This window comes from Lepidochelys kempii, chromosome 9 (genome assembly GCF_965140265.1).
Source record: "Lepidochelys kempii isolate rLepKem1 chromosome 9, rLepKem1.hap2, whole genome shotgun sequence".
NCBI classification, from domain to species: Eukaryota; Metazoa; Chordata; order Testudines; family Cheloniidae; genus Lepidochelys; species Lepidochelys kempii.
Window position 1 is genome coordinate 14,057,554 of NC_133264.1, and position 12,467 is coordinate 14,070,020.

The 12,467-nt window shown below is 43.6% G+C and overlaps 1 protein-coding gene across 9 annotated transcripts in view; it reads right to left on the minus strand.

The window, feature by feature from the left end:
• NAALADL2 (N-acetylated alpha-linked acidic dipeptidase like 2) overlaps nt 1-12,467 on the minus strand; it is a 913,317-nt gene that overhangs the window by 668,323 nt on the left and 232,527 nt on the right. The gene's annotated exons all lie outside the window — the stretch shown is intronic.

The following is a 12,467-nucleotide window of genomic DNA, read 5'->3' on the forward strand; positions in this document are numbered from 1 at the left end:
TTTAAATGGCTGAGAAAAGAATTGTGCTGAATAGAATAACTATTTCTGTCTGTGTATCTTTTTTGTAACTTAAGGTTTTGCCTAGAGGGGTTCTCTATGTTTTTGAATCTAATTACCCTGTAAGATATCTACCATCCTGATTTTACAGGGGGGATTTCTTTATTTCTATTTACTTCTATTTTTTATTAAAAGTCTTCTTGTAAGAAAACTGAATGCTTTTTCATTGTTCTCAGATCCAAGGGTTTGGGTCTGTGGTCACCTATGCAAATTGGTGAGGCTTTTTATCCAACATTTCCCAGGAAAGGGGGGGTGCAAGTGTTGGGAGGATTGTTCATTGTTCTTAAGATCCAAGGGTCTGGGTCTGTAGTCACCTAGGCAAATTGGTGAGGCTTTTTACCAAACCTTGTCCAGGAAGTGGGGTGCAAGGTTTTGGGAAGTATTTTGGGGGAAGGACGCGTCCAAACAGCTCTTCCCCAGTAACCAGTATTAGTTTGGTGGTGGTAGCGGCCAGTCCAAGGATAACGGGTGTAATATTTTGTACCTTGGGGAAGTTTTGACCTAAGCTGGTAAAGATAAGCTTAAGAGGTTTTTCATGCAGGTCCCCACATCTGTACCCTAGAGTTCAGAGTGGGGGAGGAACCTTGACATGAGGTATCATTTGAAAAGTCATAATGCGCTGAGTATCATTATCCTATTAACGATATGTGTAACGGCATTATGTGAAGTTACAAGATTCTGTTCTATGATTGTTACTTAAATATGTTGTAATTCTAGGTAGCAGCCACAAACCAGTTTTTCAGAGACTCTAGAGACACACTAGCACTCTAGATAGGTCACCTACTTAAGCAGCCATTCTCCAGCAGTGGGAAGAGAGTGTGGTGTAAACAATACATTTACAGTTCATCACAGGGATGATTCAAACCTCACATCCACAATGCATATCACAGTGACTCAGCTAATGTGTTTTTAGCACAAGGAATTGAATTATAAAGAGGAAGGAAGATGCTTGACTTCACCTCTCCTCCTCCCATCTCTCTGCTTATGACATCAACGACCCTCAAAGAACTTAACTATGCGAGAGTGGTCCCAGGCTGAAAGGAGACCCAGCCTGTGACATGTACAGCGGTCTATGATGAGACAAAACCTTTGCTTTTAAATTCACTTAGCTTGTTAAATTAGGCATTAGCTTACATATTACTCTTACTTTCTTTTATAACCAATCCTGATCTTTCGGCATCATCACTAGTAATTAATCAAAATCTATCTTTCTACAGTTAATAAACTTATCTTATTGTTTTATCTTAACCAGTGTGTTTGGATTAAAGTGGGTGGGAAACTCCATTTAGGATAACAAAGCTGGTGCATATATCATTTTCCTTTGATAAAATGACAGACTTTCTATGAGCTTGCATTGTTCAGTAGTGTACTGGACAGTACAAGATGCACATTTTGGGGGGAACAAGGCTGGGACTAACAACTTGCAGGTGTCACTCTGTATGTAATTCATGAGGGACTGGTAAAAGTGCTCATGTATTTAGCTGCGAATGAATTTGCATGCTGAAGGGTGTGTGAGCAGGCCAGGAATGGCTGTTCTGACAGCCACAGCAGCATGGCACCCCAGGCTAGATAATTAATGGGGGACAGCTGTTCAGTGGTCCAGATTGTACCCTGGGTAATGTCAGAATACCTCATCCAAAAATAGCCTACCTGAGCTTGATAAAGAGAATCACAGAAAGTAAAAATGGAAAAGTCCTATTAGCTCATCAAAATGGTCCTTCTGCCAAGGCAAGATTGTTCCCTGTAGCCATTGATACACGTACTTTTACCAAAGACATTGTGAACATTAAGGATGTACAAGGCCAGCATCTCTCATAAATAATAGTTTGAAGGAGAAGTTTTCAGCCTATGAGGTACAGACTTCGAATGACCCACGTTGAAACTTTCAAAATTCTCCACCAATTTAGCTTTTCAGGGTTTGATGGCTTTGATATACATGTACATCACCGTTATCAGCTTCACTTCAACCCATCCCACGAGAAAAGGAAACCCCACAGTTGTATTACCAGAGGAAGGGTTGACACTATGAGTGAGAAAGAGGAAGGTGGTTGAGGGAGAGTGGAAAGGGAGATGAGAGGGACTGGTCAGTGAAGAAGGATAGGACTCTTGACAATGCCAGAGAAAGAAATTGGCCAACCTTTCACCCTCAGCCACAACAGGTGAGGGTAGCAGGCCACCAAGAATATAACAGATGGGTGTGATCACCAGGCATTACTTAGGAAGTGGTGATTATAGAGGGAAAATTGCAGAGCCTGGTTGGATTCTCCATGGATTCTGGCAAGTATCCACATCCAACTTCTGAAAAGCAGATGCTCTCCCACCACTCTGTGCATTTTGTTTTAATGACAGAGTTGTGCTATCATAAGGCAGCACTGTATCACTGTAATGAAACAATCAATTGCAACCCCACATCCTGGCAGGAGTGCTGGGTGGGAGAAGCCCCAGAACTCGGACCCTGGCTGTGGCCCCGGGACTGCAGGAGCTCTAGCTCCCTGCCTCAGCCTCAGGGCTGGGGGAGCTCTCACCCCCTGCTGCAGCCCTGCAGCCCTGGGGCCATGGCGGGAGGGGGAACAGAGCTTTTTCGGTCTTGGGGCCGCAGAAAGGAACAAACAGGCTGCAAGGCCATGGGGGGGAGGGGCGGAATGGGGCAGGGCTGCAGGAGGAAGGGCTGGGAAGGGGCCCCACACTTGGTCTGGCCCAGGGCCCCACAAAATCTTAATCCAACCTTGGGGGAGAGGTTTACGCAAACCTCAGAGGATTCTGTTTTGCAGTCAAATTAAAAAAAGCTGAGCCTGGTTTTGGGGATCTGCCACAAAACGTTTGTACAATCCAGGAAAACACCACCTCTGTAATACCTACAGTATCAGCGCCTTCAGGCATCAACTGCTGCATGCTCATCACATTTAACTAAAGCTGCCCAGAGGCAGCATGAGCATCTGCACCGAATTATTCCAAATATTCTTCCCCTTCCACACATGCAGAAATGCGTGTTCTTTGCTTGTTCACCACAGTTGCTGCCTCCTCCCCACTCCTAAATTATCCTCCTGATTTAGCAGAAAAAAAGGGGTGATTATAAGGGTGTCACTGTCAGGGAATGCTGACCAGGCCCCTCTACCTGGACAACTCAGTCCTTTTATCGGAAAGCGTTACTTCCCTGAAGGCTCTGTGTCTCCCCACCCTCTTCAACTGCCAAAGCTGGCCCCAGCCCCTGCTGGAACTGTCACAGACAGGTAAGAGAGAACCCGGCTGCTTCTTTCTTGTGGACACAGTAAAGGAGATGGAGTAGAACTGCCTCCCCTACCTAGTCCCCAACTTTGTTCCTCCTCCCTACAGCCACTGTTGGGATCAGGAAAACGTGCAAGAAAAAATTCACATGAGCAACTCAAAAGCGGGAGATCTCATAAATTATCCAGAAGGGGGTTAGGAGAGTCCATGAGGCCACTCAAGAGAGTACTGAGGAGAGCTGCTCAAAAAGATATCGTCTGCAATATCTGAGCCCTCCAGTCTTAGACTTGAGAGAAGTCATTTGCGTTAGAGGCATCCCAGTGAGTTCCCTTTGCAATTGAGTGAAGAAGGGATAGCTTGGACTTTTGCTTGTGGGCTGGGCAAGGGAAGTGAAAGAAATGCAACAACCTCAGGAAGTGATCAGCACCTGGCAGAATCCGGCCTTTTTGTTCATTTCATTTCACATGGGTTTGCAATCAGTTTGAAGAAACCAAAACACTGAAAGTAAAACTCAGCCAAAAAGAACCACATGTTTGGCCTGATCTGGGGCAGGGGTCAGCACCACCATGTTGCGGGATGGACGCTTGACAAAATTACCGGACTCAGTGACAGACACTGGTAGGAGGCAGGAGGGGGCTCTGGGCTGATGTGGGGGCTGGAGTGTGGGAGGGGGTGTGGGCTCTTGCCTGGGGGGTGTGGGTTCCAGGGTGGGGCCAGAAATGAGGGGTTCAGGGTGTTGGAGGGGGCTTCAGGCTGAAGCAGGGGGTTGGAATGAGGGCTTTGGGTGGGGGTGCAGGCTCTGGTGTGGAGCCAGCGATCAGGGATTTGGGGTCCAGGAGGGGACTTCAGGCTGGGGCTGAAGGGTTCAGAGTGCTGGAGGGGGCTCTGGGCTGGGGGTTTGGGTGTGGGGGGGTGAGGGCTCCAGCTGGGGGTGCAGGCTCTGGGGTAGGGCTGGGGATGAGGGGTGTGGAGTGTAGGAGGCTGCTCTGGGCTGGGACCATGCGGTTCGGATGGCGGGAGGGGGATCAGGACTGGGGGAGGGGCGTGGGGGGGAGGTGTGTGTGCAGGCTCTGTGCAGTGCTTACCTCAAGGTGCTCCCGGAAGTAGCAGCAAGTCTCACTCCGCCCTCCAGCTCCTACATGGAGGCGCGGCCAGGCGGCTCTGCATGCTACCCCGTCCACAGGCACCTCATCCGCAGCTCCCATTGGCCCCGGTTCCTGGCCAATGGGCTGGGAGCTGGGAAATCAGCACTCAGGGAGGGGAGGCAGAGGCAGTGTGCAGAGCCACCGGGCCACACCTCCGCCAGCAACAGCAGGGACGGGGAGCCGCCCGTGAGCGCCCCGCCCCAGACCTCAAAATGTTTACACGGACACTTGTGTCCATCTACAGTCACGTTGCTGACCCCTGATCTGGGGTATAAACTGTGCAGAGCCATCAGAGTTATGTAGTTTCCGCTCAAAAACTACAATTTATCCCAGATTCATCAATTGGTTTACAAGCCTTAGAGGAACTGATGCAGTTGCAGGTTCAAAGCAAAGTTTGAACAAGGCAAGTGTCACCTGGTTTCAATTTCATTGCTAGAGATTTGCAATACTCTAGTAGTAAGGCTAAGAAATATGTATTATGTGTAGCTTAGAAACAGAACATGCATATAGGGCCTCCTGGCAGTTTCTGCATCCTAGGTAGACCTATTTTGTAAGGATATACTTAGGTTCTAGGATTTATATATAAATTTCAAGAGTTTGTGTTTGTCTTTTATATAAAAGTTGTATACGGCAGACATCTTGGGTAGGATCTGATCTTCTCACAGTATCTGACTGGCAGCAGCCCATGAAATCATAGGCAAAAATAAAAATATATATGGGTTTATTCAAGTTGCTGCAAAATGAGAATGCATAGTCCAAATATTTAGGAGCCTCCCATTGTGGCTTTTTAGCTTGTGAAATTGGATGTGTATCATTTGCACCTTTATCTAAATATGATCAGTCTACACATTCACTTGGACCTGCAGAGGCAGTGTCCAAATGTGAACAGAGAGCTCATAAAATACAAATAACTTTTATATAAAAATCTGAATTCAAAAGCATGGCTGAGTCAGAAACTTTGTGGATAGTTCTCTGAAAACATCTACGCAATGTGCAGCAGCAGTCAGAAAAGCTAACAGAATGTTGGGAATGATTAAGAGAGGGATAGATGATAAGACAAAGTATCATATTGTCTCTGTATAAATCCATGGTACACACACATCTTGAATACTGCGTGCAGATGTGGTCGCCCCATCTCAAAAAAGATATATTGAAAATCGGAAAAGATACAGAAAAGGGCAACAAAAATGATTAGGGGTATGGAACAGCTGAGGAACATAAGAGGAGAGATTAATAGGACTGGGACTTTTCATCTTAGAAAAGAGACGGCTAAGGGGGGATATGACAGAAGTCTATAAAATCATGACTGGTGTAAAGAAAGTAAATAAAGAATTGTTAGTTACTCCTTCTCATAACACAAGAACTATGGGTCACCATATAAAATTAATAGGCAGCAGATTTAAAACAAGCAAAAGGAAGTATTTGTTCACACAACGCAGTCAGTCTGTGGAACGCTTTTCCAGAGGATGTTGTGAAGGCCAAGAATATAACAGGGTTCAAAAAAGAACTAGATAAATTCATGGAGGATAGGTCCATCAATGCCTATTAGCCAGGATGGGCAGGAATTGTGTCCATAGCCTCCGTTTGCCAGAAGCTGGGAATGGGTGACAAGGGACGGATTACTTGATGAGTGCCTGTTTTGTTCATTCTCTCTGGGGCCCCTGGCACTGGCCACTGTCAGAAGACAGGATACTGGGCTAGATGGACCATTTGTCTTACCCAGTATGGCCGTTCTTACATTATGTAACTTATCCTAGTATGTCCAGTCTGTATAGGGGAAGGTCAGCAGACTCCAGCTGTTAGACTATTGGGATTGATTGAAAGGAAAAAAAAAAACATGCCAGTCAAAAAACTTACAAAATATTCTTTGCCCTTTGAAGTGGGAAACTAAAACAAAACAAAAATCACCAAATACATGCTTGTAAAACTCTGAGGGGTCAAATGATGAGGTGTGCATGCAGCTCCCACTGGAGTCACACTGTCATTGAAAATGGCCTGAAACTGAGAAAATGAGGATGACTCTACTGACTAAACTTAGTTGATTCCAGCTCTCCAGAATATATTTCCCAAATGGGTGACCTATTTGGGGAGGAGCAGAGCTAAAGGATGGTGGGCAAAACAAAATGGGGCTCATCAGCATTTGAGGTTTATATAGGTCACCCAGTAAGAAAATGATATGCAAGAAAAAAAATCCGAAAATAATTTTCCATGGAGTAAGTCAGGGTCTGCTGTCTGCTACACTCCCCAGCTGCCAAAAGGTTGTTTGTGCATTCTGGTGCATTTTAGGATTTGATTTCCTTCAACTTCATGATCAAAACAAGAGAAATGACAGTTTTCTGACTATTCCTAAAGATCTTCCCCCTTCTACCAAAAATCCACTAACTTCTTCAATCTCTGCCCCACTTATTGCATTGACATGTTGCTATCTCCCTAGCAATGGGCTCCTGTTTCAATAACAGGCATGCTATATTAAGAAGCAAATCATGCAAGCACACCTGTGAAAATTGGAAAGGATCCTAATTTAAAAGCAATGAGTAGATGAGAGCAGGGACGGAACATCAGAAGTCCGGGGTTCTGTTTCGAGCTCTGCAACTGACTCAATTGATCACCTGGGGTAAAGCAACTACCATCATCATGCTTCAATTTACCCATCCTTAAAAATCAGTATTTTAAGGTTTTATCATTATTATTTTTAGTTGGTTAGTGAGCGGGGTTGTTTCTGTCAAGCCAAAACTAAAATCCAAACAGCTGTTCTCGCCTGCAATAGAAGCAAGGAAGCAAAGCAATAAATATCACATCTGTGATGAAAGAGTTAAAACATTTGGCTAGTGTTAAAATGGTTTATGCTGAAGTCAAGCAAAGTGCTCTGCACTGATCCAGGTGTTGCTGGCTCTGTGGGACTGTTTGAATCTCATACTTTTGATAGCACCTGGCCAGTGATCAGTACGTACTTCTTCAGTTCTCTACATTTGCCACTTTGAAATGGAAGTCAGGAATCTACAGGAGGCAGCAATAAAATGAATTATTTTAAACTACCCATTGTGATTGTTCCTAGTTGGTGAATAGAGCCAATCTATGTCAGGCACGTGACCGCAGAATACCCTCGCTATTATCATTCAAGGTGCCAAAAGGGGTCCAGTGATGTTCCACTAGTACTTTTCCACAGACCAAACAGTCACTGAAATGTCCAAGGACTAGGGTCATTATGTGCAAAAAAATAGCGCTTTACAGAAGACCTTCAGAATTAGTTCCTTCTGCTACAAATCCGCCATTAATAAATACAACTGATTGCACTGCTAATGAGCATTATTCAGAGTGCTCCGAACTTCTCGGCTACACTTGGTTAACTCACAGGGGGGATTACTCATCCCGACAGTGTGGCTGGCTGGAGTAGTCTCCAGGGCCCTGGGGTCCTCTGTGTAGGGTAGGGTTGCCAACTTTGGTTGGATGAATTCCTGGAGATTTCATCAGATGACATAATCTTTAACTAAAGATTAATCTTTAATTCTTGGAGATTCCAGGACAACCCTGGAGGGCTGGAAACCCTAGTGTAGGGGGGAAAATCTAGAGGATCCATGGAGAAATATCTTCTGGACCACTCTCTTCCCTACCCCAGTTTTACTCTGTACCATGCAGTGGGTGCACGTTCCTCATGTGGGCTCCTGAAATCAACTTGTTAACCCTTTGTGTAGGAGGAAAAAGGATTCTCCTCATTCAGGCCTGGCCTGGATTAGAAAAGTTGCACAAGAGTAACTACATCAGTGTAAAAATCTATAAAGTTGTCCCAGCACAAAGCCCTGAAGACGACACACTTTGGGCTCAATCTGAAACCTGTTTACATCAATGAAAGAATCCTACTGACCTCATTGGGTATTGTATTAGGACTTTAACCAGTTGCTGATTCTCAACCCATTGAAACCTCTCTTAACCATTAAACTAAACTAACCTAAATGTATGCCCACATTCAATTTTAAAAGTGATTTAATTATACCAATGCAATTTTTATCATACAGACAAGTCCTAAGAACAAAATAAAATATTCAAGCTGTCAAGGTTCCTCCCCCACTCTGAACTCTAGGGTACAGATGTGGGGACCTGCATGAAAAACCTCCTAAGCTTATCTTTACCAGCTTAGGTCAAAACTTCCCCAAGGTACAAAATATTACACCCGTTATCCTTGGACTGGCCGCTACCACCACCAAACTAATACTGGTTACTGGGGAAGAGCTGTTTGGACGCGTCCTTCCCCCCAAAATACTTCCCAAAACCTTGCACCCCACTTCCTGGACAAGGTTTGGTAAAAAGCCTCACCAATTTGCCTAGGTGACTACAGACCCAGACCCTTAGATCTTAAGAACAATGAACAATTCTCCCAACACTTGCACCCCCCCTTTCCTGGGAAATGTTGGATAAAAAGCCTCACCAAATTGCATAGGTGACCACAGACCAAAAACCCTTGGATCTGAGAACAATGAAAAAGCATTCAGTTTTTTACAAGAAGACTTTTAATAAAAAATAGAAGTAAATAGAAATAAAGAAATCCCCCCTGTAAAATCAGGATGGTAGATATCTTACAGGGTAATTAGATTCAAAAACATAGAGAACTCCTCTAGGCAAAACCTTAAGTTACAAAAAAGATACACAGACAGAAATAGTTATTCTATTCAGCACAATTCTTTTCTCAGCCATTTAAAGAAATCATAATCTAACACATACCTAGCTAGATTACTTACTAAAAGTTCTAAGACTCCATTCCTGGTCTATCCCCGGCCAAGACGACTACAGACAGACCCAGACCCTTTGTTTCTCTCCCTCCTCCCAGCTTTTGAAAGTATCTTGTCTCCTCATTGGTCATTTTGGTCAGGTGCCAGCGAGGTTACCTTTAGCTTCTTAACCCTTTACAGGTGAGAGGAGCTTTCCCCTGGCCAGGAGGGATTTCAAAGGGGTTTACCCTTCCCTTTATATTTATGACACAAGCTAACATTTTAATAATGCTCATATGTGACAGTGACCTCCTGGGCCTCGAGTACCAAAAGCTTGAGCTGCTACAGCTTGAGCTAAAGCACTAAACCTCTCTGGCTGGGGCTGTGGATAAGACCTGGGGAGGGGTGGGAACCATATTATACATTCTCACCAGATAGGCTAGACTCGCTTTGGTCATCTTTCATTGCAATATGGAATGCAATAAATTACAACACAAAACAATGTCCTCTCAAAAGCAAACATAGGTTACTAATATTATTAGCCCTCCACAGACTGTTTCCAAATTCTCCAAATCGCACATTAAGATTAAACAAAGCCATGCAAAGTGCAATGCATGCAGGAATGCATCTTGATTCAAACTGTAACAAAATGTGCAAGCATGGTAAAAAAAAGAATTACAGAGTCTTCTCTAGAAGTGTAAAAACATAGGAAGTGTCCGTGGATTTTTAAAATGCTCTCAGCTGAATCATTTTGAGTCAGGCATCAATTTAAAATCAACAGTCAAAAGGCCTATTGTCCTATATTTACTCATTCCAGAGCCGCACCCCGCCCCTCTGAATGCAAATTCAAAACGAAAGTGTACAACATTTCAACATCAGTGTCTGAAAATATTTACAGAGGAGATCAAGAGATAATAGCAGCAACAGAGGAAAGGGACAGATTTCTCAAGTTACTTTAGTTGGAGTGAAATAGAAAATTGCAGTGGCAAAGTGACCTTGTATTTCTGATTGACCAGATGGCTGGAACTGGCTGATTTATGTAAGCCTGAAGCAGAAATACACCTTTCTTTATCATCTGATGCTATTCAGTGACATGAGCTGGCAGCCCCCAACCAGTCACTAGTGTACAAGTATTCTCATCACAAGACCAACAATGGCATTAATTTTCACGCTTACAAGCAGATGTTGCAGAGAGGCCAACGAATGAATGGGACTGGACTCCTGGGACTCTACAAGTGATCCCTCCACAACAGAACATTGAGGGACAGAGCGAGGAAGTTTGAGCACCGGCTGCTCATGCTGTACCTGTTCTGTTAATAAATGAGGCCAGCCTCCAGGACGGTCAGTCCAGCATCTTCAGCAATTCACACAAGCACTACGTCCACTCCAAATAAATACATAAATAAAGAAGAAACGCAGCCGTCTTGCCAGCAATAACTTTGAGAGGTCTTTGGTGCAAACTCTTTAGTTATTGATTTTAAACATCAAATCTCTAATTATGTTTGAGCATTTCTAAAACAAAACAAACCCAGAAAGAATCTAGCTTTCAGGACAGAAATGCAGAAGAACGGGATGTTCTGTAAGATACAAAGGATTACGTAACACTTCTTATTTTTCTGAAAAGAGCCCTTTCACCCCGTGGTCTTAATTCCAACCTCAGTTACACTGGTGTAAGTCAGGAGTGACGCCATTAAAGTCAGTGGAATTATGCTGGTGTAAAAACGGTACAAATCAGGTCAGGCTCAGGGCCACGTATGTTGGTAGAGTTACCAAAGACACAATGGGACTTACCTAGCCCTCATTTTACACCAGTTTTGCACTGATATAATTCCCCAGGTATCAGTGAAGTTTCTGCTCATTTACACCAGCATAACTGAGATCAGAATCAAAGCCATTATGTCTGAAGAGTATGCAGCCATATGTTTTTCAACAAAGCAAAATGAAAAAAAATCACATCAAATCCTCTTCTCATCATCATGACGTGCAAAGAAGTTTCAGACTCACAAGCTAGAAGTAAAGGCTCATGTTACCCTTTCTTGCTCCCAGAAGCAAAAACTCTGGAAAATACTCCAGTCGGTGGTGCAGTTTGTGTTAGTAAACGGCTGCAGAGAGAGAAAGACTATGACTCAAAAGGAGCAGAGAGAGAAAAAAAATTCTAATAAAAAATAAAAAGCCTGATTCTTCTCTCTCAACAGTTTTACACTGAAGTAACTCCATTGATCATAACGGAATTAGTCCTGATTTATATTAATGAGAGGAGAATCGGACCCTAAGCACAGTAAGTTTACACACACACACACCACACCATATGTAGGGGTACTTGTGACAACCTACCTTTTGAGGAAAGCAATAGAATAGGCTTCCCTTTGGCTATTTCAGTTGTAGGACAAACATTTATGAACTGAAAGTAGCTTTGTGATCCTTGCAAACCCATCAAGCAGTTGGAGACTCCAACTCCATGAGTTTTACCCATCAGCAGCATGCAGAATTAATAGGGACTTCTCAGTTACACACTAGGGGAAGGTTAAAGAAAGAATGAATTGAGCAAAGGGAAAATTTAGGCTGAATGTCAGGGAAAACATCCTAACCAGAAAGATCTATAAAGCCATGGAATAGCCTCTCAAGAAAGGTTTCAGAGTAGCAGCCGTGTTAGTCTGTATCCGCAAAAAGAAAAGGAGGACTTGTGGCACCTTAGAGACTAACAAATTTATTTGAGCATAAGCTGAAGTGAGCTGTAGCTCACGAAAGCTTATGCTCAAATAAATTTGTAAGTTTCTAAGGTGCCACAAGCCCTCCTTTCCTCTCAAGGAAGTGTCACTGTTTGGAGAATTCAAAGCTGGACTGGAGAAATGAAATCCTCATGTTAAAGACACAATAAACAAGGACAATGCAAGTTCCCCAACTGCCCCGCTCAGACTTCTACTAAAAGATCAGCGTTCTCAGAAAAGATCATGGAGTTCTTTTCTACCAGCTAGCCTTGGTGGTGGTAGTGCAAACAAGAGCTGTCTTAGCATTCACAAGTCAGTGTTATGGTAGCACAAAGAAAAAATGAATAAAATGGGAACTAAAAAGGAAAAATGATGTATATTTTTCATTCTTGGCTGCACCCAGCTCTGAACACCTGCTGCATGCATCTGTAATAACAAGACAAAACTACAATGTGGATTATCTCCTAACTAAAAGGTTGGGAAATAATTAAACTTCATTAGAAACAGCAACTCACAAAATCCACAGGTAACCTTACGGTTAAACACTGAGCTTCTGTCAACAATGGAAGACTTCCACACACTGCTAAATGCTACCACAACTGTGGCATACTCTCCAACACTCCTCTGGA